This window comes from Giraffa tippelskirchi, chromosome 2 (assembly GCF_054371585.1).
Source record: "Giraffa tippelskirchi isolate mGirTip1 chromosome 2, T2T-mGirTip1v1.2.pri, whole genome shotgun sequence".
In the NCBI taxonomy this organism is placed as follows: Eukaryota; Metazoa; Chordata; class Mammalia; order Artiodactyla; family Giraffidae; genus Giraffa; species Giraffa tippelskirchi.
In genome coordinates, this window is record NC_137276.1 from 79,387,535 (window position 1) to 79,414,637 (window position 27,103).

General features: G+C 38.9%; 1 protein-coding gene across 10 annotated transcripts in view; it reads right to left on the bottom strand.

The window, feature by feature from the left end:
- CHRM3 (cholinergic receptor muscarinic 3) overlaps nt 1-27,103 on the bottom strand; it is a 487,827-nt gene that overhangs the window by 187,572 nt on the left and 273,152 nt on the right. For 4 of the 10 annotated variants that reach the window (XM_081569297.1, XM_081569298.1, XM_081569299.1 and 1 more), the window contains one exon: nt 15,420-15,526. The exons of the other annotated variants lie outside the window; for them this stretch is intronic. The gene's annotated coding sequence lies outside the window, so the exon portion shown is untranslated. The remainder of the gene's footprint in view (nt 1-15,419; nt 15,527-27,103) is intronic. 10 annotated transcript variants of the gene reach the window in all.

Below are 27,103 nucleotides of genomic sequence, written 5' to 3' on the forward strand. Positions count from 1 at the left end.
GACTTTTAAACAATTGGTAATACCAAAAAAGGTCAGAGAAAGTGCCTCCCTGTCAAGGGCTCAATTGGCAAAGAAATTATGAAACTGACATTTTGAAATGAGAGAATATTTTAATATTCATTCTACTGGGGTCAGGGCCAGGCTACTTAGAATAACAATTATATCCAAACAGAAGATGAAGACCTTCCAGGAAGAATTACCTTCAAGACAGGATATATACCTCTTCCCTTGAGATTCACACTAATACATGATAATAACTTATATATACAGAGAGTTGTCCATGTACCAAGTACATGGTTAGCACTATATTTGGATTTTACCATTTGATCTTAGCAATAATTCTATGAAATAGGTACTGTTATTATCCGTATCATACAGGTGCCAAAACTGTGGCTTACAGGTGAACTAACGTGTGTAAAGTGATTGAGCGGTGCAACTAATATCCAAATGCAGGGCTGCTAACTCTAGATGCTACAGTCTTAACTAGTGTTCTGGTAGCCTTCTAGAACATCTGAAACTCCCTATTGCATCGTTATTAATTTAGATAATAAATAACTAATAAGAACTGTTATCAGGCACTGTGAGATGTTGACATCATAATAGTAAATAAATCATTCTTATTTATTCAGAAAAGCACAGTTTCATCAGGAGACCATTTCTTGGAGTTGGTTCCATAAAACATTTATTGTCAGGTCTGTTTTTCTAGAATGAAAACTAAAATAGAGATTGCCCAGGATTTTATGCTCAATGGAAAACAGAAGAATTGCCCAGAGATTTCAGGCAAGTGTTTTGTCCACTAAATATTACCACATGTCTTTTCAGTCAGGTCAGTCACTCAGTGGTGTCCGACTCTTTGCAACCCCATGAATAGCAGCACGCTAGGCCTCCCTGTCCATCACCAACTCCCGGAGTCCACTCAAACCCATGTCCATTGAGTCGGTGATCCCATCCAACCATCTCATCCTCTGTCATCCCCTTCTCCTCCTGCCCTCAATCTTTCCCAGCATCAGGGTCTTTTCCAATGAGTCAGCTCCTCACATCAGGTAGCCAAAGTATTGGAGTTTCAGCTTCAACATCAGTCCTTCCAATGAACACCCAGGACTGATCTCCTTTAGGATGGACTGGTTGAATCTCCTTGCAGTCCAAGGGACTCTCAACAGTCTTCTCCAATACCACGTTCAAAAGCATCAATTCTTCAGTGCTCAGCTTTCCTTACAGTCCAACTCTCACATCCATACATGACTACTGGAAAAACCATGGCCTTGACTAAATGGACCTTTGTTGACAAAGTAATGATCTGCTTTTTAATATGCTGTCTAGGTTGGTCATAACTTTCCTTCTAAGGAGTAAGTGTCTTTTAATTTCATGGCTGCAGTCACCATCTGCAGTGATTTTGCAGCCCAGAAAAATAAAGTCAGCCACTGTTTCCACTGTTTCCCCATCTATTTGCCATGAAGTGATGGGACTGGATGCCATGATCTTAGTTTTCTGAATGTTGAGCTTTAAGCCAACTTTTTTACTCTCCTCTTTCACTTTCATCAAGAGGCTCTTTAGTTCTTTACTTTCTGCCATAAGGGTGGTGTCATCTGCATATCTGAGGTTATTGATATTTCTCCCGGCAATCTTGATTCCAGCTTGTGCTTCCTCCAGCCCAGCATTTCTCATGATGTACTCTGCATATAAGTTAAATAAGCAGGGTGACTATATACAGCCTTGATGTACTCCTTTTCCTATTTGGAACCAGTCTGCTGTTCCACGTCCAGAGTTCTAACTGTTGCTTCCTGCATACAGGTTTCTCAAGAGGCAGATCAGGTGGTCTGGTATATTCCCATCTCTCTCAAAATTTTCCACAGTTTATTGTGATCCACACAGTCAAAGGCTTTGGCATAGTCAATAAAGCAGAAATAGATGTTTTTCTGGAATTCTCTTGCTTTTTTGATGATCCATCGGATGTTGGCAATTTGATCTCTGGTTCCTCTGCCTTTTCTAAAACAAGCTTGAACATCTGGAATTTCACAGTTCACATATTGCTGAAGCCTGGCTTGGAGAATTTTAAGCATTACTTTACTAGCATGTGAGATGAGTGCAATTGTGTGGTAGTTTGAGCATTCTTTGGCATTGCCTTTCTTTGGGATTGGAATAAAAACTGACGTTTTCCACTTCTGTGGCCACTGCTGAGTTTTCCAAATTTGCTGGCATATTGAGTGCAGCACTTTCACAGCATCATCTTTTAGGATTTGAAATAGCTCAACCAGAATTCCATCACCTCCACTAGCTTTGTTTGTAGTGATGCTTCCTAAGGCCCACTTGACTTCACATTCCAGGATGTCTGGCTCTAGGTGAGTGATCACACCATTGTGATTTTCTGGGTTGTGAAGATCTTTTTTGTACAGTTCTTCTGTGTATTCTTGCCACCTCTTCTTAATATCTTCTGCTTCTGTTAGGTCCCTACTATTTCTGTCCTTTATTGAGCCCATCTTTGCGTGAAATGTTCCCTTGGTATCTCTAATCTTCTTGAAGAGATCTCTAGTCTTTCCCATTCTATTGTTTTCCTCTATTTCTTTGCACTGATCACTGAGGAAGGCTTTCTTATCTCTCCTTGCTACTCTTCGGAACTCTGCATTCAAATGGGTATATCTTTCCTTTTCTCCTTTGCTTTTCGCTTCCCTTCTTTTCACAGCTATTTGTAAGGCCTGCTCGGACAGCCATTTTGCTTTTTTGCATTTCTTTTTCTTGGGAATGGTCTTGATTCCTGTCTCCTGTACAATGTCATAAACCTCTGTCCATAGTTCATCAGGCACTCTGTCTATCAGATCTAGTCCTTTATATCTATTTCTCACTTCCACTGTATAGTCATAAGGGATTTGATTTAGGTCATCCCTGAATGGTCTAGTGGTTTTCTCCACTTTCTTCAATTTCAGTCTGAATTTGGCAATAAGGAGTTCATGATCTGAGCCACAGTCAACTCCCAGTCTTGTTTTTGCACGTTCAAGGTCAGGGGCAGCGGCTGAGAGGAGCTACCCCAAGTCCAAGGTAAGGAGCAGAGGATGCGCTTTGCTGGAGCAGCCGTGAAGAGATACCCCACGTCCAAGGTAAGAGAAACCCAAGTAAGATGGTAGGCACTGAGATAGGGCATCATAAGGCAGATAGACTGAGGCCAGAATCACAGGCAACTAGCCAATCTGATCACACGGACCACAGCCTTGTATAACTCAATGAAACTAAGCCATGCCGTGTGGGGCCAGCCAAGATGGATGGGTCATGGTGGAGAGGTCTGACAGAATGTGGTCCACTGGAGAAGGAAATGGCAAACCACGTCAGTATTCTTGCCTTGAGAACCCCATGAACACTATGAAAAGGCAAAAAGATAGGGCACAGAAAGATGAACTCCCCAGGTCGGTGTGTGCCGAATATGCTATGGAGATCAGTGGAGACATAACTCCAGAAAGAATGAAGGGATGGAGTCAAAGCAAAAACAACACCAAGTTGTGGATGTGACTGGTGATAGAAGCAAGGTTCGATGCTGTAAAGAGCAATATTGCATAGGAACCTGGAATGATAGGTCCATGAATCAAGGCAAATTGGAAGTGGTCAAACAGGAGATGACAAGAGTGAACATCTACATTCTAGGAATCAGCGAACTAAGATGGACTGGAATTGGTGAATTTAACTCAGATTACCATTATATCTACTATTGTGGGCAGGAATCCCTTAGAAGAAATGGAGTAGCCATCATAGTCAACAAAAGAGTCTGAAATGCAGTACTTGAATGCAATCTCAAATATGACAGAATGATCTCTGTTCATTTTCAAGGCAAACCGTTCAATATCATGGCAATCCAAGTCTATGCCCTGACCAGTAATGCTGAAGAAGCTGAACAGTTCTATGAAGACCTACAAGGTCTTCTAGATCTAACACCCAGAAAAGATGTCTTTTTCATTATAAGGAACTGGAATGCAAAAGTAGGAAGTCAAGATACACCTGGAGTAACAGGCAAATTTGGCCTTGGAGTACAGAATGAGGCAGGGCAAAGGCTAATAGGGTTCTTCCAAGAGAATGCACTGGTCATAGCAAACACCCTCTTCCAACACGTCTTTTAGATAATCAGGAAAGTAATTGTTGAGACCATAAAGATGAGTTCTATCCCCCCGAACTTGATAAACCACTTGATAAATCTCTAGATATAGGAGCTACATTAATATCTTTTACTTTGAAGTGTATGGTAGTCATATTTTTTAAAAGGTAAACTGAAGTCAGTCAAAACATAGTAGAAAAAACTAAATGTCTAACAAATGGGGTCTAGTTTAGTAACATAGGGCCCATGAGCTCCATGGGTATTGTGAAATTACCATTTATTTATTTTGGCCATGCCCTGCAGCCTGTGGGATCCTAGTCCTCCCCAGCCCCCCAGGGATTGAACCCAGACCCTTGGCAGTGAAAAGAATGAATTTTAACCACTAGATCACCAGGGAACTTGTTAACATTATTTTTTATTCAAAAGTTGAGTGCCAAGATGAACATTATCATAATACATACATAAAACAATCACTCACAATGTATAAAAATTACATATTAATATAATTGGATCTAAACAAAATATTGAAGAACTAGTATGCTACATCAAGAGTTAGCAAAATTTTCATTAAAGGAGAGAGTTTCTATTCTGTCTGTGCAAATGGGTGAGCATGGCTCTGTTCCAATAAAAATTTTACTTAAAAAACAGTCAGCAGGGCACATTTTCGTTGAGGGCTATGGTTTGCTGACTCCAGTGCCAGACTATGGAAATATGAAAGAGTTTAAAGACGTTTACAGTAGTGTTTTTAGTCATATTTTATAGTACTGCTTAATAAATTTTAAAAAGGGGAAATTGTGTACCGTTCTGCATTTGAATTCAAACTAGTAACCATTTATTATTTTAACCCAATTAACCTTTACTCCCTCGAAATAGTTTGCAAACCCAGGCTAGATTTAAGGCAAGCAATCTTTATATTTATCAGACAGCAAAACTCTCCTAATTGTTGGGTAAAGTAATTCAAAATTCATGATCTGACCCTCAAGCTGGTCAACAATCATTTACAGACTAGTTACAAAGTGTTTTGTCTTTTCTAAGCATTGTGGGAAGCACCTTTTAAGAGTTTCCCTATTGTCAAGAAGCTTAAAACCTAATAGATGAGGCAACTACATCACCTTAATTTATGCAGTGGGACATTTGGCATAAAAAGTATGAATATCCATAGAAACAACTGTCATGTCTGGTAACAAGAAACAAAAAAGCACATCAGTTTGCAGACGGTGTAATTACTCTAGCATATAAAAACATATGCACTCTTGTAGATTTTAAAAATTACTCTAGTATGTAATCTAGGTGGCTCAGTGGTAAAGAATCCACCTACCAATGCAGAAAACACAGGACACATGCGCTCAATTCCTCGGTTGCAAAATCCCCTGGAGTAGGAAATGGAAATCCATTCCAGTACGCTTGCCTGGAAAATCCCATGGACAGAGGAGCCCGATGGGCCACAGTCTATGAGGTCGCAAAGCGTCAGACACGATGGAGCGACTGAGCGCACACGTGCGCACGCACACACACACACACGCATGTGCGTGCGCATATAATCTAGTATGTCAGTATTCATCTTAAGTAGATGTATATTCAATTTTAGTTTACATTTGTATATTTCTTGGAGAAGAAAATGGCAACCCACTCCAGTACTCTTGCCTGGAGAATTCCATGGACCAAGGAGTCTGGGGGGTCATGGAGTCACAAAGAGTTGGACACAACTAAGTTACTAACACACACACCTATATATTTCTACCCAATATAGTACGCATTTAATTTACAATATCTTAGAAACAAATGATCAATACTTCAGGCTCTTACTTAATATTCATTTTCCAAGCTTCAATTTAATGGTTACAATGGCAGAAAAATGGCCTAATTACTTGGTAAAGTATACTAGCATTATACCACAAAAGCAGAGAAAATATAGGGCCATTATTCTCCAGACAATGATAAAGCTGGACTTTTTCTAATAGCTAAATTATTTTCAAAAAAATTATTTCCTAAGTAACTTCCACAGTGGAAAGTATGTTGAGGAAGGAAATTATGTTAGAGAGGGAGGTAGCAGCCAGATCAAAAAAGATGCTGTCCTAAAATGCTCGGCTTACAGTTATAGGTGATGGGAAGAGTGCCATAGTGAGCATGTGCTATGGAAGAACAGTGCTGGGGAGGGAGGGATGGGGATATCTTAGGCAAAACTGGACATGAGAATAAGTGATTGCTGCTTTAGTCATCAGGTCCAGAGAAGACAAGGGCCTGAAACAAGGAACTGGTATAAGAAAGCAGAAACTTTAGGAATATTTACATGGCAAAATAATCAGGCCTTGGTAACCGATCACATGTGGGAGACAGAGCGAAAAAATAGTAAGCAACTAGAATTTCTAGCTTAGATGATTAAGTGAAAAGTTGAAATATGGCACACTGAAAGAAGATTAAGCTGTTCTATTTGATATAAGATTAAAATATCCATGTGGAAAAAATGCCAGATTAGTGAATCATTATTAGATGCTATTCTAACATTAGCATTTAATATATGTGTTCTTTGTACCTGGAACTGTGCTAAGTACTTGATTGCACAAGTTCATTGAATTCGCATGATAGCCCCACTGGAATACACATTCTACAAGTAAGGGACCTAAAGTCTAGTGAGGTTAATAACCTCCCAAAGCACACAAAATTACATAAACAGTAAAACCTGGCTTTTAACCCATTAAATCATACTTTTCACATTGACTCCTAACCACTACCATACCTGTATTAATAAAACATCTCAATTTGAAGAACACCCCCAAAAATGATCCCTTTTTGCCAATGCTAGCCCCATAAGTGTCTCATCAACAAATGACTTGATAAAGAGAGTCACATTTTACTGCACTTCACTAAGAAGTCAAGGATTGTTTCCCAGATGGCTCAGCAGTAAAGAATACGCTTGCCAATGCAAGGAGATGCAGGAGATGAGGGTTTGATCCCTAGGTCAGGAAGATCCCCTGGAGGAAGAAATGGTCTCCCAACCCAGCATTTTTGCCTGGGAAATCCCATGGACAGAGGAGCCTGGCAAGCTATAGTCCATGGGGTCACAAAAGAATTGGGCATGACTTAGCAACTAAACAACAAGAGCTTAAGATATTCTTCTGTTAACTGGGAAAGTTTATAAGAACTAGAATGTATCCATGCCCTCCTAAGACAACATTTTAGCCAAGGTGATCACTGTTGCAGCATCTACAACATAGCCAGCAGAGGCATGGCTTCTGGCTTTGGCCAATACTGATCTGGATAGAGACAAAGGGGCAGATTTGTGAGTTTTCAACCATATTTGAAAATAACAGAGACTGTACTGCTTGCCTTTAGTGACTGTCATCTCAAAGCATACTTATTCATAAAATGAAGCTTGTTTCCTGACTTTTGTGGTTAAAGTCCCTGAATTTTTGGCAAGCTCTGCAGAAGACATTAAGAAGAGGTGGCAAGAATACACAGGAGAACTGTACAAAAAAGGTCTTAATGACCTAGATAACCATGATAATGTGATCACTCACCTAGAACCAGACATTCTGGAGTGTGAAGTCAAGTGGGCCTTAGGAAGCATTACTATGAACAAAGCTAGTGGAGGTGATGGAATTCCAGCTGAACTAATTCAAATCCTAAAAGATGATGCTGTGAAAGTGCTGTACTCAAGATGCCAGCAAATTTGGAAGACTCAGCGGTGGCCACAGGGCTGGATAAAGTCAGTTTTCATTCCAATCCCAAAGAAGAGCAATGCCAAAGAATATTCAAACAACTTCACAATTGCACTCATTTCACATGCTAGCAAGATAATGCTCAAAATCCTTCCACCTAGGCTTCAACAGTACATGAACTGAGAATTTTCAGATGTACAAGCTGGATTTAGAAAAGGCAGAGGAACCAGAGATCAAATTGCCAACATCCGTTGAATCATAGAAAAAACAAAGGAATTACAAAAATATACATACTTTTGCTTCATTGACTATCCTAAAGCTTTTGACTGTGTGGATCACAACAAACGGTGGAAAATTCTTCAAGAGAGGGGAATACCAGACCACCTTACCTGTCTCCTGCAAAACCTATATACAGGTCAAGAAGCAGATGTGGAACAACGAACTGGTTCAAAACTGGGAAATGTGTACATGAAGGTTGTATATTGTCACTCTGCTTATATGCAGAGGACATCATGTGAAATACCAAGCTGGATGAATCACAAGCTGGCGTCAAGATTTCCGGGAGAAATATTACCAATAACACCATATATGCAGATGACACCACCCTAACAGTAGAAAGTGAAGAGGAGCTAAAGAGGTGAAGTGAAGCTAAAGAAGCTAAAGAAGCTTCTTGATGAAGGTGAAAGAGGAGACTGAAAAGGCTAAACAAAGATCATGGCATCTGGTCCCTTCACTTCATGGCAAATAGATGGGGGAAAAATGGAAACAGTGACAGACTTTCTTTTCTTGGGCTCCAAAATCACTGTGGATGGTTACTGCAGCCATGAAGTTAAAAGATCCTTGGTCCTTGGAATAAAAGCTATGACAAACCTAGACAGCATATTATAAAGCAGAGATACCACTTTGACGACAAAAGTCTGTAGAGTCAAAGCCATGATTTTTCCAGTAGTCATGTACAGATGTGAGATTTGGACCATAAAGAAGGCTGAGCACCAAAGAATTGATGCTTTTGAATTGTGGTGCTGGAGAAAACTCTCAAGGGTTCCTTGGACAGCAAGGAGATTAAACCAGTCAATCCTAAAGGAAATCAACTCCGAATATTCATTAGAAGGACTGATGCTGAAGCAGATACTCCAATTTTTGGCCACCTGATGTGATGAGCTGACTCACTGGAAAATACCCTGATGCTGGGGAAGATTGAGGGCAGGAGGAGAAGGGGACAACAGAGGATGAGACAGTTGGTGGCATCATCGACTCAATGGACATGAGTTTGAGCAAGCTCTGGGAGATAGTGAAGGACAGGGAAGCCTAGTGTGTTGGAGTTCGTAGGGTTGCCAAGAGTAGGACACAACTGAGTGATAAACAACAACAATATGGCACTCAATGGAACTGGGGCTGTAAAGATGAAAAATGCTACTGGTCTACATACTGTGGCCTCATATTTAAGTTGCAGAATTAGCAGAGGCTCAGTAGTAAGAATAGCTCCCCAAAAGAGCCGCAGTAGCCTTGGATCAGTCACACTGACCACAATAATTTCTGATAAAGTTCTAGAATCATCTCATACATTTTTTCCCAAAGGAAAAAGATCATATGTATTCACTTGACATCCTACACATGGTTAGTGTAGTGAGATACAGCATATCAAGTACCAAACACTGGGTATGGTGCACACAAATTGTTCAGTATATGTTAGCTATTATTGTAAGTCATAGCAATATACTGTAGTAATAACAATAGGGAAGCTTAATAAACATTTGCACAGTTGTTGAACTTGCTAGTCCTTATGATCCATAATGCACTTTAAAGATAAAGTTGAAAATATCAAGTACAAAAAAGTAAAAAATGTAATTCTGTTTATGTCATTGCTACCAAAGGTAATATAAACTATCTTTCAAAGAAAGATTAACATTTAAGATATTAACATTTAAAAAGGTGAAAACTATAACACTTTAGAAAACAATTTTATCATTATAATAAAGTATCTAGAATTTACTTAGACCCTGTTTTATGCTTACTGAAGGGAACTGTTTCATGTGTTTAGTATTTCTGGTAAATAACTGAGTGATGTTGCTTTGTATGTGGCTACAAAAATTGAAGTAATGGCTCCTTTCTCATGAAAGCAGATTTAGATACCACTGACATTGCACCTCAGCAATATTTTTCACATTACACAGAGGAAATAAGAGACAGAAAGCAAAGGTATTGAGTAAATTCATATGTTTCCATTGACTCCAAGTGCTCATCTAGGTTCTCTCTCTCTCTCTCTGTCTCTCTCTCTGTCTCTCTCTCTGTCTGTCTCTCTCTCTATATATATATATATCAATAAGGAATTGTTAAGCCTTAATCAGAATAAATTAATATAGTGATGATCAACCAAACTTAATCTAGTTTTTACTACTTTTAACTTTTTATAATCTCTTAAGTGATATCTGCTCTATATTTACCCTGGAATGTACTTAAGAAACCCACATAAAAGAAATATAGGATTCAATAAAACTGAATTGTGTTTATAAATGTTCTTAAATGAATGCATAATTTTTATAGACTTAGATATAAGTCATTTGAATGGTCATCATAAATGCAACTCTTGCATATGTTGGTTTAGCTCTAAATGAAATATATTACTTATACATTAGTTATCTTAAATATTGAATGTTCTTAACTCCAATACTGGAGAAGGCAATGGCACCCCACTCCAGTACTCTCGCCTGGAAAATCCCATGGACAGAGGAGCCTGGTGGGCTGCAGTCCATGGGGTCGCTAAGAGTCAGACATGACTGAACGACTTCACTTTCACTTTTCCCTTTCATGCATCGGAGAAGGCAATGGCAACCCACTCCAGTACTCTTGTCTGGGAAATCCCATGGACAGAGGAGCCTGATAGGCTGCAGTTCATGGGGTCGCTAAGAGTCCAACACGACTGAGTGACTTCGCTTTCACTATTCACCTTCATGCATTGGAGAAGGAAATGGCAACCCACTCCAGTGTTCTTGCCTGGAGAATCCCAGGGACGGGGGAGCCTGGTGGGCTGCCGTCTATGGGGTTGCACAGAGTCGGACACGGCTGTAGTGACTTAGCAGCAGCAGCAACTCCTATATACTTGCATTGCAGACAAGGCATTTGTACTGCTCAGTGTGATTAATGAATAGTAATTCAATGAGGAACTTCCCTTGTGGTCCAATGGTTAAGAACCTGCTTTGCAACTCAAGAGAAGCAGGTTTGGTCCCTGGTGGGAGAACTAAGATACCACATGCCTCAGGGCAACTAAGTCCGCCAGCTGCAACTATGGGGTCTGTGTGCCTTCTCAAGAGAGAAGGCCACATGCCTCAACAAAAAGTCCCACATGACACATCAAAGATCCTGCTTGCTGCAACTAAGACAAAATACAGCCAAATAAATAAATAAATACTGAACCAAAAAATAGTAACTCAATGAAAGAAAACTAAGATGAAAATAAGGTAACTGATTTTACCAAAGTCACAACTAAGAATAACCATAAGACAAGAATCTATGTCTTCAGATTTTACTTGTGTCCTTTTAACTACTAAACTGTGAGAGAAAAGATTTTGTAAGTTGGTAAACATAATACTTAAATGAGGAGGGGCAGATAGCAATAATATCTGTTCACGCAACTAACTGGGTACCTGTGAGTGGTTAGGCCCATGTGGCCAATGGGTGCTAAGAAACATATAGTGGGTTCTCTTGGTTTTCTCAGCTATCAAGTCAACTTGACTGAAACAAAGGCACATTTCACAGTCATGGAAGAAAATTGATTTCGGTCAGCCCTTTTAGCATTTTCCAGGTGACTATGTCTTCATAAATTGCCAGCAAAATAAAGCGGTTAAACTACCTCACAGACTTTGGCTAGAACATTAGAGAAATTGAATGATTTATGCAGGAGAAGATCAAGTAGTTGCACTGTTTCTAAATGCTTGTACCTTGAATCAAAATCTGAATGTGAAGTAAGAAAATAATTATTTTTCATTTTCTTCTAGAATTTCATAGTATGGAATACCCTCCCCTATCTTTTGTTGAGTATACAAATTTTACTCATTTTCAAGGTCCTGGAAATTCCCCACATCAGCTCCTTTGCCTTTGCTCACCTTCTGCAACATTTACTTTTTCATGCTACATTTTTATATTTTTTGGTCTTGTTTGTATTTTTCTCCAATTGGTTTATAGGTGCATATAACACAAATGAGTGCAAATAATCTCCTACCAGATTATATAACACTGCTTTTGTATTCTGCATACTGTACAAAGAGAATATGTATTGACTACCCCATGATAAATTATTGGTGTAGGAACCATTTCACTGAAATGTTCTTTATTTGAACTGGAATATGTAAAGATTTTTTTCATTCTTTTTCATCTGTTACAAAGGTACTTTTTCTGTCCTTCATTAAAATATAATCTTCCATTTTGACTTACTCTTAGTTTGAAACTTTGTACTACCTGTTAATGAAATGCATTTATGTTGTTCATGGATGACACATTATTGTGTTTCAGAAGCCCTGAAAATGGGACTTCCCTGGCGGTCCATTGGTTAAGACTTGGTGCTCCCAATGCAGGGGGCACATGTTTGATCTCTGGTACAGGAACTCAGTACCAGAGATCTCTGTACAGGAATCTCTGGTAAGATCCCACATGCTGTGTGGTGTGGCCTCAAAACAAAACGAAAAACCCCGGGGCTTCTCTTGTGGCTCAGTGGTAAAGAATCCACATGTCAATGCAAGAGACATGGGTTCAATTCTTGATCTGCGGAACGACATGCTGCAGAACAATTAAGCCTATGCCTCACAACTATTGAGCCTGTGCTCTAGAGCCCAGGAGTGGCAACTACTGAAGCCCACACATCCTAGAACCTGTGCTCTGCAACAAGAAAAGCCACCACAATAAGAAGCCTGCAATTACAACCATAGAGTAGCCCTCACTTGCTGCAACTAGAAAAAAGCCCTTGCAGCAATGAAAGTCCAGCACAGTCAAAAAATAAAAATGTAAATAAATAGCAAAAGAGAAGCCCTGAGAAAATTAATGATTACTCAATAAAATGCCATCTGTAAAGTTTAATGCTAGGCCTAACATTTAAATGTGTTTATTCCCACTTGATCCTGAAATCTCCGGGATTGTGATCTAAGGAGAGAGATAAGAGCTGGGGGAAAGGTGGTCCTATTGTAAGGTGAGCTGGAGAACATTCCTTTCTTACCTATCACTAAACTCATCTTTTGTATTCTGCATTCTCTTTGAAGAGAATTTCACTCATTGAATTAGACAGGGAGTCTCACAATGTCTGTTCTAAGAACTGAAACACACTGGGTTTTCTGAGAAATAGACATCCTTACACAGCACAGAGTTTGGGCTTTTGACATATTCCCACTTCTTCAAAAGAGTGCTCCTTTAATGGGACTGTGTGTGTGCGTGCGTGCTCAGTTGCTTCAGTCGTGTCTGACTCTGTGACCCTGTGGGTTGTAGCCTGCCAGGCTTCAGAGGCCAGGTTCCTCTGTCCATCACCTGAATACAATTATGATTATTTAAAATATCACAATACATAATTCCCATATTATAATAATTGATGGAAACCTTTCCTTAAATAAATATATATTCTTCTCAAATCTACTTCAGTTGAATGTAAATAAAACAAAAATAAAATTTTAAAATGCATACTGCCTCTCAACAAAATCACTCCCTGTCACAGATATTTCAAGAAGGAAATTTAATTCACAAAGAAAAAAACTGCATTCAAATAAACCTAAGGGGAAAGTATGTCTTTATTTTCATTATATTCAAGGAGATGGCCACTTTGATGTAAGGATCAAATACAATACTCATGATTTCCAACATGAATTTCATAAGACTTTGTTTTCTCTTTAAATCATGCCTATTCTTGAACTTTATAGTAAAAGCTCTAGAGAATCACGTAAGAGAAAGATATAAAAAAGAAAAAAATACGCTCAAATTTCCATATCTCTACAGACAAAACCCTTGAAGACTTGGGAGTAAGCATCTGAAAATATCAGGTGCATTTAAAACGTCACACTCTTTGTTTACTTGGTAACTGCTTGCAACATGGAAAAGTCCCAATTTTTGCCCTGAGAAAATGGGAGTCAAATAGCATTAGAGAAGTAATGCTTCATTTTAATAATCCAAGCCTAATTTTTAATACAACATTCAATTCTATTAAAAATCTTTTGATTAGGTAGTCCTCTGTCTCTGAATAAATGACAGGATGGTTAATTGCCAATTGCTCTATGAAACACAATACGAAGAATATAAGCAAAGAAAATAGACAAAGCAAAGTTTCCAGTTTTAGCAAAATATATGCTTATATTCTATATATTCTGGATCACTTTCCCTGAAACAAGCAGTAACTCACTTCGCTACTAAAACATGGCTCATTAGTCTGCAGGTTGGATACACAGCCTGTCAAATCACTTCCCCTGCACATAATAGTGAGAGTAATGACACACCTATAACACAGTTTGCTTCATTCTGCTTCCAAAACTTCATGCTATCATAGGTCTCCTGTGTATGTATTTTTAGTGCCTGGTTCCTAGTTCAGTGTTTAAAAATCTTGCTGATCCTGGAGGATGGAACAAAGCTTTCGGAAGCAATCAACTGCTCTTGCCATCACAGGTGCCAAACACACACACAATGTCCTTTTATTTATGGAAATACACACAGATCTATTCTGCATGTGCTCAGAGCCTGACACAAACACCACCTCTTTCCCACAGGCAGGAGGAAGGATGTGGTTTGAAGGACACAGTTGCTTCATCCAAGTGTTCAGTTTTTCAAAGAACACTCTTGTTTTACACAGAATTGCTGAATGACTATCTAAATTTAAGAAGATACAACTGGGCCATGCCTGAAGTCCCACTTCTATTTAACTAAAATTGGCATTAAAGCAGATCATGAAATAGTTTCCCCCTTACCTTGAATGGACACATGCTGAAAGTGCGTTCATAATCAAAAGACATTTCTGTGAGCTGGTGACCCAGTAATTCCTTATGTCTAAAGATCTGCTGCAATAATACAGGACTAGAATCGCCAGATGAAATGGTCAGAATTACCCAGTGGCTCGATAAAATCAGCTTACTTTGAGTCTAATCCAAGGATAAATATATAGAAATCTCCAAGCAGTGGAAATCGTAAACATTGTACATCTGCCCCCAAAACAGTAATACTGGCAGGTCCGTCATTGCCAGGAAGACAAACATTTGCTAAATTCTAGGGCATTATCTTGATTCTACCTGAATGCAAACAAGGACTAAATAATCACAAGCTACTGTCTAATGGAAATATGGTTTAGTGGAACAATGTAACATGTAGTACAAGGGACTAATTTCATCCCTCCAAACAGCAATAAACTCAGAACAAGCAATCCATCAAACCTGATTATCCAGCATTCCTGGAGCTCACCAACTTCATCATTTCACTTCCAAAACCCTCGAACTCTATGAGCCTTTAATTTACAGCCTCTCACTCTTTTTATTTTCTCCATTTTCTGAAGTCATCCCCCTTTCCCAGTGTATTAATCTACAGATGATCTCTCTTTTGAAGTCTAGCACCTTGCATTTCCCTGGAGCCTTCTCTGGAGCCTTAATTCACTTGGTATTTCTAAGCTCTTAAGAGAGATGCAGGTTTTTCTACTCTGCAGATTAAGTTTTTTCATGACTTAAACTTACCTTTGAAAAAAAGATGTATTGTTAGTTACCAACTGCTTCTTCAGCTTTGCATGCAAAGTCTGGTCTCCTTTACAATTTCCCCCGCAGAGTTCTGAGCTCACGAGAATCTATAATTTGAGAAAACAGCTTTGGCAACAAAACAGGTAAATTGCTGCTAGTGGTTTCTCCTGAATTACTGGAAGTTAATTCTTGTGTTGTCTCCAGCCACTTCTCCTTTTTTCTAACTAGTTTTTACTGTATGTGATAGATAAAGTTACTTAGAACTACTGGAGTAGAGATCAAATGATAGAAAAATGAAAACTGGATAAAATATTTTATTGGTAACACAAAGCTAAAAATAGCACCTTCTGAGAAAGCACACACAATTCCATCCCCCAGGTGGAATATAACTGCCACTCCAATGTATTAGATAAGCTTCCATGTTTCTTCCCCAAGTAGAAACAAATAGTTCTGGACCAACTGTCTGTGCCCCAGTCCTGCAGAAATCCATATCTGGCTCTTCTAAGATGCCAGGAAAATTTCACCTTGTGTCATGTTTCATGCTGAGAAGTTTGTGTAGCTCTTGTATAAACCTTGGTCTCTAAGACACATTCCAAGCTGAATTTATTTCAAATTCCAAACCAAGTTTATTCCATTCCACTCACTTAAAATTCCAATTGTGATTGGAACATACACACTTCATTTACTTTCTGTGCAGTGTTCAATGAACCACTTGCCATGTTTCAACTTTGTAAGCTGCATTTCAATCCTGAGTGTGTCTGATTATCAGTTAATTAAAGCTTTTCCATTATTTGAAAAGAATGCTATAACATGCAGTTATCTTTCTCAGCATTTTTTGATACCCTAACCTAAGAATTCTGGCAAAATAATATGGTGGTTGCTACTCTTTCTCCTATACCTATGCCATTTACTTGTCAGTACACAAAATCATGCTTCTGATGAAGCAAAAATAAATGTAGAAAAATCAACTTCCCTGTCCTATTGTGGCTATGCCACTCAAGGCACTGACATGGCATAAAATGAGCTTGTCTGATAAACTGCTGGAGTCAAGAACAAATTACTACCATTTAGCCAGAGCAGGACAAGTTGTTTCAGGACATTGCCTCAGGGGATGTCAATTTTAGAGGAGGAAGGATAAAACTCAAGTTAGGGAGCTGGTTCTTTGTTCAGTATTGGTAAATTTCCTGGACAATGTTTAAGCCAGAAGTGACAGGTAGCATAGAAGAGTAAACCACACTTTGAGAAAGCAGATGGTGTATAAGCATCCCAAACCTCATATTTCTGCCACAAAGGACATTACCACATAGATCACTGCTCACATCTGAAGAAATGTCACTTCAAGCCCTAACCAACTGATAATCATCAACAACCACATTTAGTTACTCTTTAGTAACATAACTATGAAACTATGATAAATAGTGCATCTGTTCCTTCTTAAATTCTGTATTAGGGTTTTCCAGTGGTGATGAACCCCTTCATGGATCACAGCCTTGTCATGAAGAAGGCACTTGTGTAACTCAGTGAAGCCATGAGCCATGCAGTGCATGGCTACCCAAGAGGGATGGGTCATAGTGAAGAGTTCTCACAAAATGTGGTCCACTGGAGGAGGAAATGACAACCAATTCCAGTAATCTTGCCGCGAGAACCCCATGAACAGTATGAAGGGGCAAAAAGATATATGACACCAGAAGATGAGCCCTCCAAGCCAGCAGGTGCCCAGTATGCTACTGGGAAAGAGCAGAGGGCAATTACTAATAGCTCTAGAAAGAATGAAGCAGCTGGACCAAAGTAGAAATGATGCTCAGTTGTGGATCTGTCTGGTAGTGAAAGTAAAGTGCGATACTGAAAAGAACAATATTGCATAGGAACCTGGACTGTTAGGTCTGTGAATCAAAGTAAATTGGATGTGGTCAAGCAGGAAATGGTAAAACCGAACACTGACATCTTAGGAATCAGTAAACTAAAATGTATGGGAATGGGCAAATTTAATTCAGATGACCATTATATCTATTACTATGGGCAAGAATCCCTTAGGAGAAATGGAGTAATCTTCACAGTCAACAAAACAGTCTGAAATTCAGTACTTGGGTGCAACCTCAAAAACAAGAGAATAATCTTGGTTCCTTTCCAAGGCAAACCATTCAATATCATAGTAATCCAAGTGTAGGCTGTATATTGTCACTTTGCTTATTTAACTTACATGCAGAGTACATCATGCAAAATGCTAGGCTACATGAATCACAAACCAGAATCAAGAAAAATATCAACAACCTCAGATATGCAGATGATACCACTCTAAAAGCAGAAATCAAAGAGGAACTAAAGAGTGTCTTGATGAAGGTAAAAGAGGAAGGTGAATAAGCTTGCTTGTAACTCAACATTAACAAAACTAAAATCATGGCATCCAGTCCCATTGCTTCATGGCAAATATATGGGGAAAAAGTGGAAACAGTGAGACTTTATTTTCTTGGGCTCCAAAATCACTGCAGATGGTGACTGCAGCTATGAAATTAAAAGATGTTTGCTTCTTGGAAGAAAAGCTATGACAAACCTAGACAGCATATTACAAAGCAGAGACATCACTTTGCTGACAAAGGTCTGTATAGTCAAAGCTATGGTTTTTCCAGTAGTTATGTACAGATGTGAGAGTTGGACCATAAAGAAGGTTGAGCCACCAAAGAATTGATGCTTTCGAATTGTGGTGCTGGAGAAGACTCTTGAGAGTCCCTTGAACAAGGAGATCAAACCAGTTAATCCTAAAGGAAATCAACACTGAACATTCATTGGAAGGACTGATGCTGAAGCTCCAATATTTTGTCCACCTGATGAGAAGAGCTGACTCATTGGAAAAGACCCTGATACTGGAAAAGACTGAAGGAAAACAGAAGGGGGTGGCAGAGGATGAAATGGTTAGATAGCATCACTGACTCAACGGACATGAATTTGAGCAAACTGCCTGAGATGAAGGAGAACAGGTGAGCCTAGTCTGCTGCAGTCGATGAGGTTGCAGAGTCAGACACAACTTAGCAACTGAACAATAACAACAACAACGGTAATGGAATTGTCCGGTAAGAAAAATACTTCTATTTCTGCCAAAGAAATGGCCCCAACTTCCTTCTGTGATACTGAAATGTCCAGCAAGGCTTCTATCATTCAAAAGAGTTTGTTCTGTGTTTTCCTAGTACCAGGATAACAAAGTCAATACAACTGGTTGCTTTTAAGGCCAGTAGCTACCTTCTCAGCGAGCATATTGGTCCAGAACAGGTATAAGACTTCCTGAGAGCCTCAATTCACCTCTGTTCTTACCCTTGAACTTTTTCTTTTTTGGAAGATGCAGTCATGACAAATTTATTCGTGCAAAAAACAGTGAAGGTGATTAAGAATACCTATGTCTTTCTGGAACTGAAGACATTTCAATTACTATCCTGAAAAGATCATCCTATAACTATCTTCAGAAACATATTTTTCAAACATGCGTGTATAAACAGTGAAAACCAAAGTAAATTAACAAACCTAGACCAGGTCAAATAATGCAAAACCCTCTTGTGCATTCTCATCTTAGAAGAGATCTGCTTTTCCCTGATAACCACCTTGGTTGCACCTGGGCTTTTCCCTGTGCCTACTAATGTTTACTGAAGTGCAGGATCTTAATTAAAAAAAAATCTTACTGTCTCAGGACCCAATGGCTAGCTTTCTTCATTGTCCCCTGAAGCATGTTCTCTTTTGAGGCCTAAACTTTTTAACTATTCCCCATTTTTTCTTGCAACTGGCTGCAATCCCAGGGACCTCCTTATATCCATCAGAGACTTTGGCACACGGTTTAAGGTCTTAATATTCAATCCAAGATCCTTGGTGACTATAATATCTTTTGGAATGAACATCCAATGCCCTCCCTTACTCAGTGTAATGATCTTCACCTCCACTCAGCTTCAGTCAGTCACATGCATGGTCACCTAAACTCTGTTCCCTCTTTACTTGCTCACTCTGTGATATTCCCTCACCAGCACCCCCCCCCCATCTTTTCAGCTCTATTTCATAGTTCCTCTACATCTGTCCAACAACCTCATTAAGATTTTGACTCTCTGAAAAGTACCATTTTCTTTGGGTTGAACAAATCCTTTTGGCTTTACTCTTTTCTCTCTTCATCCTAGACATCATAGCCTATCTCTTTAAACATGCTCTTGTTACTACCCACCGCTCCCCCAAATCTTTGCCCACCCACCCTCCACATTCTCCTGCAAAATTTAAACCCAAGAACAATGCAGTGGTTTTCATTTCTATGCTGCTATATATCTGTGCTAAATTCTGGGAAAGTCCATGTGACTGTAGAATGGTGCTGATACGAAGTCCTGGGATCAATATCATTGGCACCTCAACACTGTCCAACTCTCCTACCACATCCACCTTTCCTTTAAATATTACCTATTCCTTCCAATCCAATGTTATATACCAACCACCATTTTCTTCCTCTCAGCAAAGCCCTCATTGTCTAATTTACATGGGCTTATCCTTCGTCCATGAAGTGAGATCTCACTCAACATCATCTCCTCCAGTATTAACTTATTCCAACCCAAATCTCTGCCTCCCAAATTATTACAAGTGATATATTTTCTCTGTATTCTGAGTTTCTCCTGTATTCTTGATTCTGCTCTCACCCTCCTTATATATTTTATAAGATATTTCATTTCACACACAAACCTTTATGCTTTCCCATTCCATTGGCTTCTACACAGTGGTACATTGGAGTTGGTGCATGATTCTGGTATCTATATCTTTTATCTGCATTTAGTAATATCACACTTACAGCTTGACTTCAGTCATGGTGGGATTATGGTAACCAAGACAATGGCAAAAGGTACAAACCAGGGCTTCTGTTTCCCTTCCCTTCCCAGCGGTGCTGGCATCTCAGGGCACCACGGCATACAAGCCTGCTCAAAACGAAACAAACCAAAATGCTGACAAAAATCCTTGCATCTAGCATATCTCCTCTTCTAGTTATACTGCCCTCTCTCTCCTTTTATGTTCTAGCTACTTAAAAATGTGCAGTATACTCAATCATTCACTCCTAAGTATGTCTTCAATTCTTATCAGTTCTTCACTGAAGTTGATATGTTCAAGGCAATCAATAACCTCCTAGTTGATAAATCTAGTGGATATTTTTCAGAGTTTACTAACTTAATCTGTGGTATTTGACACTACTGGTCATTCCCTCCTTATAATTCTCTCTTGCCTTAGCTTCCAGGATATCACCATTTCCTAAATTGCCCCTTACTTCTCTGGCCAAATTTTTCTTAGGTTTTATTTTCAGGAACCCTTCATTTGCCCACTTTTAACAGGTCTTCTCCAGTGTTCTTTCCTCAACCTTTCTTCTCCTTCATTTATTTAATACCTTACTCATTTGAGTCTTACTCAATAATCTGTGGCTGTAACTACTGACAAAATTCTGACCACTCACAAAGTCATTTCTCTCCCACATCTACTTCATTTGTTGCATTTACCAGTGTACAATTGTCCATTTAGATGGTCCAACACACCAAGCACCTCTAACCCAAAACCCACCAAATTGAGCCTGTCAAATTCCTAGCTCAACCTAATACTTAATTCTGTGACAGGTAACAAAATGCTCTGGAAAATTTTCCCATTTGATCCTTCCAACCATCTAGTAAAGTAGGTATCATTCTTCTCACTTCATAGATGACGTGATTGAGATTTGAGATATTAAGCAATTTTCTCAGGTCACATTTTTAATATATAGTAAACCAAGTCTGGAAACTAGATTTGTTGTCTGTAAAGCCTTGACTCTTAACTACTATGATGCATTGCCTTAATCATTAAGCCTTAATGATTTTAGGCTTAATGATTGTTTTTCCTTGTCTCTTCATCACCACTGTCACTACCTCATTTCAAATTCTCTTCTCATGTTGACTTTGCTACAGAAGTCTCTTTCTTATTTTCATACACCTAGTCTTGACTCTCTCTAGTTCATCTTCTACATTGCAGCCAAAGAAAGCTTATGAAATCTGCTCATAATACACACCACTCAAAAGTTTAACTATAGGGGGTAATTTAAGTCTGAATATCCCAGAATGTACTGATTTTGTGTTCTCATCTCATTGTCCTATTGAGATCGTAAGATAACATGACACCCCTTCGCTGGGAGGTGTTTTTTTTTTTTCCTGTTAGAAGGGTCATCTGCATAGTCAACTATGGGGAGAAGATCATCTCAGAAAAGGAAATGAGGGCCAAGAACTTTATAACTGGGGGAGAAAGACATGATCATACTGCAGATTTTGGACCTTAATTTCAAGAAGCAACTACATGGGTGAAATCACTCCTGTTGGTGAATATAAGCCAACCCTTGAAACCTTGTGGTATTTCCTAGGTAAGGAGTGATACACCTTGTTATAGACTCTGTGAGGATGAGTGTGGGTTTTTGGGCTCCAAAAGTAGTTACTTTGGGGTAGTTTCAAGTTCAGTTCAGTTCAGTCACTCAGTCGTGTCCAGCTCTTTGCAACCCCATGGAATGTAGCACTCCAGGCTTCCCTGTCCATCACCAACTCTCAGAGCTTACTCAAACTCATGAGTTTCAAGTTACTGTTATAATTCTCTTTTCTTTCCCCTGAACTTCAGTATAGTCTTCTAAAAGAGAAAAAAAATGTCTCAGTTGTCCTCCTGGGGAATTAAGATTAAAGTCTCTGCCCATCCTTGAGGATAGCATCCCAGTCCTGGCAGTAGAATGAACACAAGATTGGTCAGATGGACAGCTAAGGTGGAAGATGAAAGGCAGCCAAGATGCATTTGTGAACCATGAAGTTGCCCAAGCTAGAACTGGAAGTCTTTTTTTTTTTTTTTCCAATTTCTATTGGGGTATAATTGCTTTACAATGTTGTGTTAATTTCTGCCATAAAGCAAAGTGAATCAGCTAAACATTTTCATATATCCCCTCTTCTCTGGATTTCCTTTCCATGTTACCACAGAGCAATAAGTAGAGTTCCTTGTGCTATACAGTAGGTTCTAATTAGTTATTTTATACACAGTATCAATAGTGTATATATATCAATCCCAATCTCCCAATTCAACCCACCCTCCACTCCTGCCCTTGGCATCCATACATTTGTTCTCTACATCTGTGTCCTATTTCTGCTTTCAAATAGGTTCATCTATACTATTTTTCTAGATTCCACATATATGTGTTAATATATGACGTTTGTTTTTCTCTTTCTGAGAAAGAGAAAAGTCATTCTTGGTATGTGATCAGATTTGTGCTTGGAATATATCAGCTCAGCTAAGTTGTGTAAGATAGACTGAGAGGCAAGGGAGCCAAAGTAGGCAAGATTACAAGGTAGGAGGCTTTGATAGTGGTCCCGGCTGGATATGAAGTTAGGGCAGATTACTAAAGGAGAGAAATATGCTGGTTTGATATTCAGGAGGTAAAATCTGTAGGTCAAGGTGATGGGTAAGATATGGGAGTGTGAAGATTAGAGTGGGACCAAGAATGACTTTCATATGGAATATCAAAACCAGCATATTTCTCTCCTTTTGTAATCTGTCTTTCTTCATCTCCAGCCAGGACTGCTATGAAGGCCTCTACCTTGGAATTTTGCCAGGAGTGCTATGCAAGTGTTTACTCTTGTTCACTTGCCCCTCAATATATCTTATATAACTTAACTGAGTTGATATATTCCAAGCACAAATCTGATCACATACCCCTGGTTTAAAACATTGCAGTTTTTTCCTACCTCTTGTGATACTGCTGCAGCTTCATTTCCCATGAGGCTTTATCTGACTTCTGTACTGTGTTTTGCACAAAGTTCTGGCCTTTTTATCCCTCCCAAGTCTTGTGCCCATAGTCTCCTCCCACCACAGGACCTTGGAACAAGCTTTCTTCCACATCTGCTTTTCTTTCTTCACCAAGGTAATGTTGAATTAATCATTCTGATACCAAATCAAATGAAGCTTCCACAAAGAAATATTCCCTGAATATTCCTGATCACTCAAGTTCCCCTATTGTCAGCTTTCAGAGCACCCTACTCTTCTACCTCTCTTTTGAACATTATAAAAAATGTAGCTTTAATTTTGGGTGATTAGTAACATTTGTTTCTCTCTTTAGAAGGTGACCTCCATGAAGGATGATTACCTTCTTGCTCACAATTACACTCCCGAGCTGTTTATGTCATCTTAGCTATGCTGGTCCTATAAATATTTACTGAATGAATGAATGCAGACCTTGGGAATTTCCAGTTTTTCAGGTAGGGAAACTGGTAGACTAGATTCTCTTCTGCAAGCAGAGGACACTTCTAAGCCAGGAAATTAAGGCCTTGACAGAGCTACAGTTTGACTTAATAAACATTGCTGGTTAAATACAGATGAGTTACTCAAGTGATATAAAAGAGATCTGTTGTTTTAACAGCATGTATAGTCTCAAGATTTAAAATCATAAAGAGCTGAATATAGTTCTCTAGTTTTTTGCTTAGTCCATGTTCTATATAGAATATATCAGAATGTCATCATTTATGCTTAAATAGAGTGACCATATAGTTTATCATCCAAACTGGGACATTTGTTGGTGAAAAAGGGTAATATTAATAATTATATCAGGATAACACAGGAGGACTGTGGAGGTCCTTGGCAAACTAGGACACACGGTCATCCAAGTTTTAGCTGACAAAGAGTAAAATAGGTAAATACTAAATTCTCTGAGCATGTGGAACTGTGTTTGGAGTCACAGAATGAACAAATCCATTACACAAGAAGGCTTCTTACAATGTGGTGTTGGCAGCCATAGAAAGCAAACTCATGGTTACCAAGGTGGGGGTGGGGAGGAATAAATTGGGAATTTGGAATTAACAGATACACACCACCCTACATAAAATAAACAACAAGGACCTACTGTAAGAGAACTACATTTAATATCTTGTAATAAACTATAATGTAAAAGAATTTGAAAAAGATATATATATATATGTATATAACTGAATCTCTGCTGTACATGTGAAACACTTAAACTGACTGTACTTAAATGAAAAAAAACAAAAAAACAAAAATCATGTAGTGTAGGTGTTTATGCAAACTACTGAATAAGTAATGTATTTCCGATAATGCATTGCTGATAATATAATTGCATTAATCATTTTATATTTTATCTGGATCTTGTTCTTTTATTTGATCACCACAACAACCAGTTCCTCAAAAGGCACTTACTGAGCACTGGACCAGGCACAACTGCAGATGTGAAGGAAGCACAAGATACTGATCACTCTGAAGCGTGGACAGTTTAACGATAAGGCAAGTGGCACTGCCCACATTTACAGATGGAGAAACTAGCACCCAGGACTCAGAAATGACTTTGGTAGAGTTGTGCAGACAGTAAATCACAGAGCTAGAATTGTAATTCAGATCTCTGACTTCCAGTTCAGAGTTCAGTTTATTTCGCTAAACTACCAAAATGGAGAAAACACCCTTAAATGTGTTTTATGCTCTTGTCCACTACCTCACAGAAATGCCCATGAAGAATGTTTACACAATCTCTGCAGAAGTAGTCTGTGCCCAGGCTCGGCGGGCAGTTTGTATTGCCCGTGTGGACTTCCTTTCTAGGCACTGGGAATTGGCCCTGTGACAAGGATTTAAAGGGGCTTTAGAATGCCAAACACATCTCTGATTGGCTCGTCATGTATCATAGTCATGTTTAAATCCTGGGTAAATTAAAAGGCCAAAAAATATGCCCTTTTATTTTATGGTCAAATTCCACTTCAGGGGAGTAATGAAATAGTCCAGATTTAGCTACCCTTGGGGATCAAACCATGTCTACCACACAAAACAAGGTTATCTGTCCATGATAGAACATTTTACTTTATCATTAACAGATGAATTCTAATTTACTTGTGCTTTGGGTGTATCCTTCAGTCTTTACAAAATAGATTTATCACTGTTGTCAGGTTCTTAAAGGAAACTGCTTTTGAGATTGTGATTATGGCAAGAGAGGCAATAAGCCATCATGCTTATATTTTATATGTTGGTAAGAGGAGCTCACTAAAATGCTAAGTATTTTTTAATAATAAGACATATCCTCCCACTTACAAAGACCTTTAGGTTTTTATTCAGTCTAACCATAGAGTGTTATTAGTATATGATCCTACTGATCAACGTAAAGGTGAACTTTTATATTTTTAGTTTTTTAAAATCATGTATTTCACTTATTTTACACAAGTATTTCCAAGTAAGAGATGACTTTCAGACAATCTAGTTTTCTTATCTGAGGAGAATTTTGTAAAGGGCAAAGGGAAAATTCAAATAGCTCACAAATCAATTAAGTCATTCAAATCACAACCAAGGATGCCCAAAATAGACTTCTAAAGTTGCCTGAAATTGATCAGAGACCAAGTTAACCGAGACAACAGAGTCGATAAAAGTATTTTCTGTTTAGCATCTACAAAAATTTTGGTCTTGTGCTCGTGACAAAGATGAATAAGACTTGCTGCTGCTGCTGCTAAGTCGCTTCAGAGATAAAGGCAATTGCTCCCTTTCTGGATAGTCTGAGTTTCTCTTAAAGGGAGAGTTTTGTTGGGAATATTTCTGAATAAGCTTGCTAGGCATAAAAACTGAGATCCTGAGGAGCCTAAGTCTAGCAGGAGCTGCCCTGGGTGAGCTCCAGGGAAGGATCCAGCTGTAGTTTTAAAGGGGGATACGGAGAAATAGGGAGAGTGGCAGGGCACTGAGGATTTGTTGTGTTTTGTGACCCTTTCCTCATAACATCTCAAATCTTTGATGAGTTATTAACTAAGCTCATCAAATTCTGAAGAAAGTCAAATTTTTTGGGGGGAAAATTGAGAAGGGGCTGAATGGTGAGTCTGGTAGGGAATTACTAAGTGAGAGTTAGGGAATTACTAAGACACATTGAGCTTGGAATGAAGACATTGGTGAGACTGAACAGAAATTAACTCGAGTAATTCAGGACTTGTGGGGAGAACTCTGGACTCTAGGACAATGCAAAACTAGATATGAGTGAATCAAGTTTACCAGATCTCAGAGGAGCAGAAACATTTCAACTTGTTACAGACATAATCTATGCATGGCCCCAAAGCCTCATGGAGTGGATAGAGAGACAGACAGATAGGCAAGCAATGAACTAAACTGAAATAATCTCATCTGTGCCAGAGTGATCACACTTGCACAATGCAATGGGGGCCCCCCACAGGCAGCTACTTATCTCACCTGAGGACTCAGATGGCATTTTTGGAGCATGAGTGGTTAAATAATTGTGCAAACTGAGACCAGTAACCCCTCCATCCCCTAAAATAAAGCCAAACAAAACCAGAAAAGAAAAGGAAAGGCTTTCCCAGCAGAGGGTAGAGCATGAACGAGGCTGTACAGGAAGACAAATAGGTTGTCTGGGGAGTAGTGAAAAATGCTGCTTATATGAATGAGAAGTGCTCAGAAACAGGCTGTATTTTTTGTCTTTATGCATAGAAAGGAGTGATTTCTCAAGAATGAGACACGAGAACATTTTATTAAATTACTTTATCTAAGTGTGCTATTCAGTTATAGTTATCAAATTCACTGCACTATACCTGGCTAAATAATTAAATAATATGCAGTAAATTATTTGAATTCACATGCTTAATAGAGGCTTGTTTTGGAAGTGAACCTCAGGGCACCCCCTTCCCATCTCCTTTCCCATATGTCAC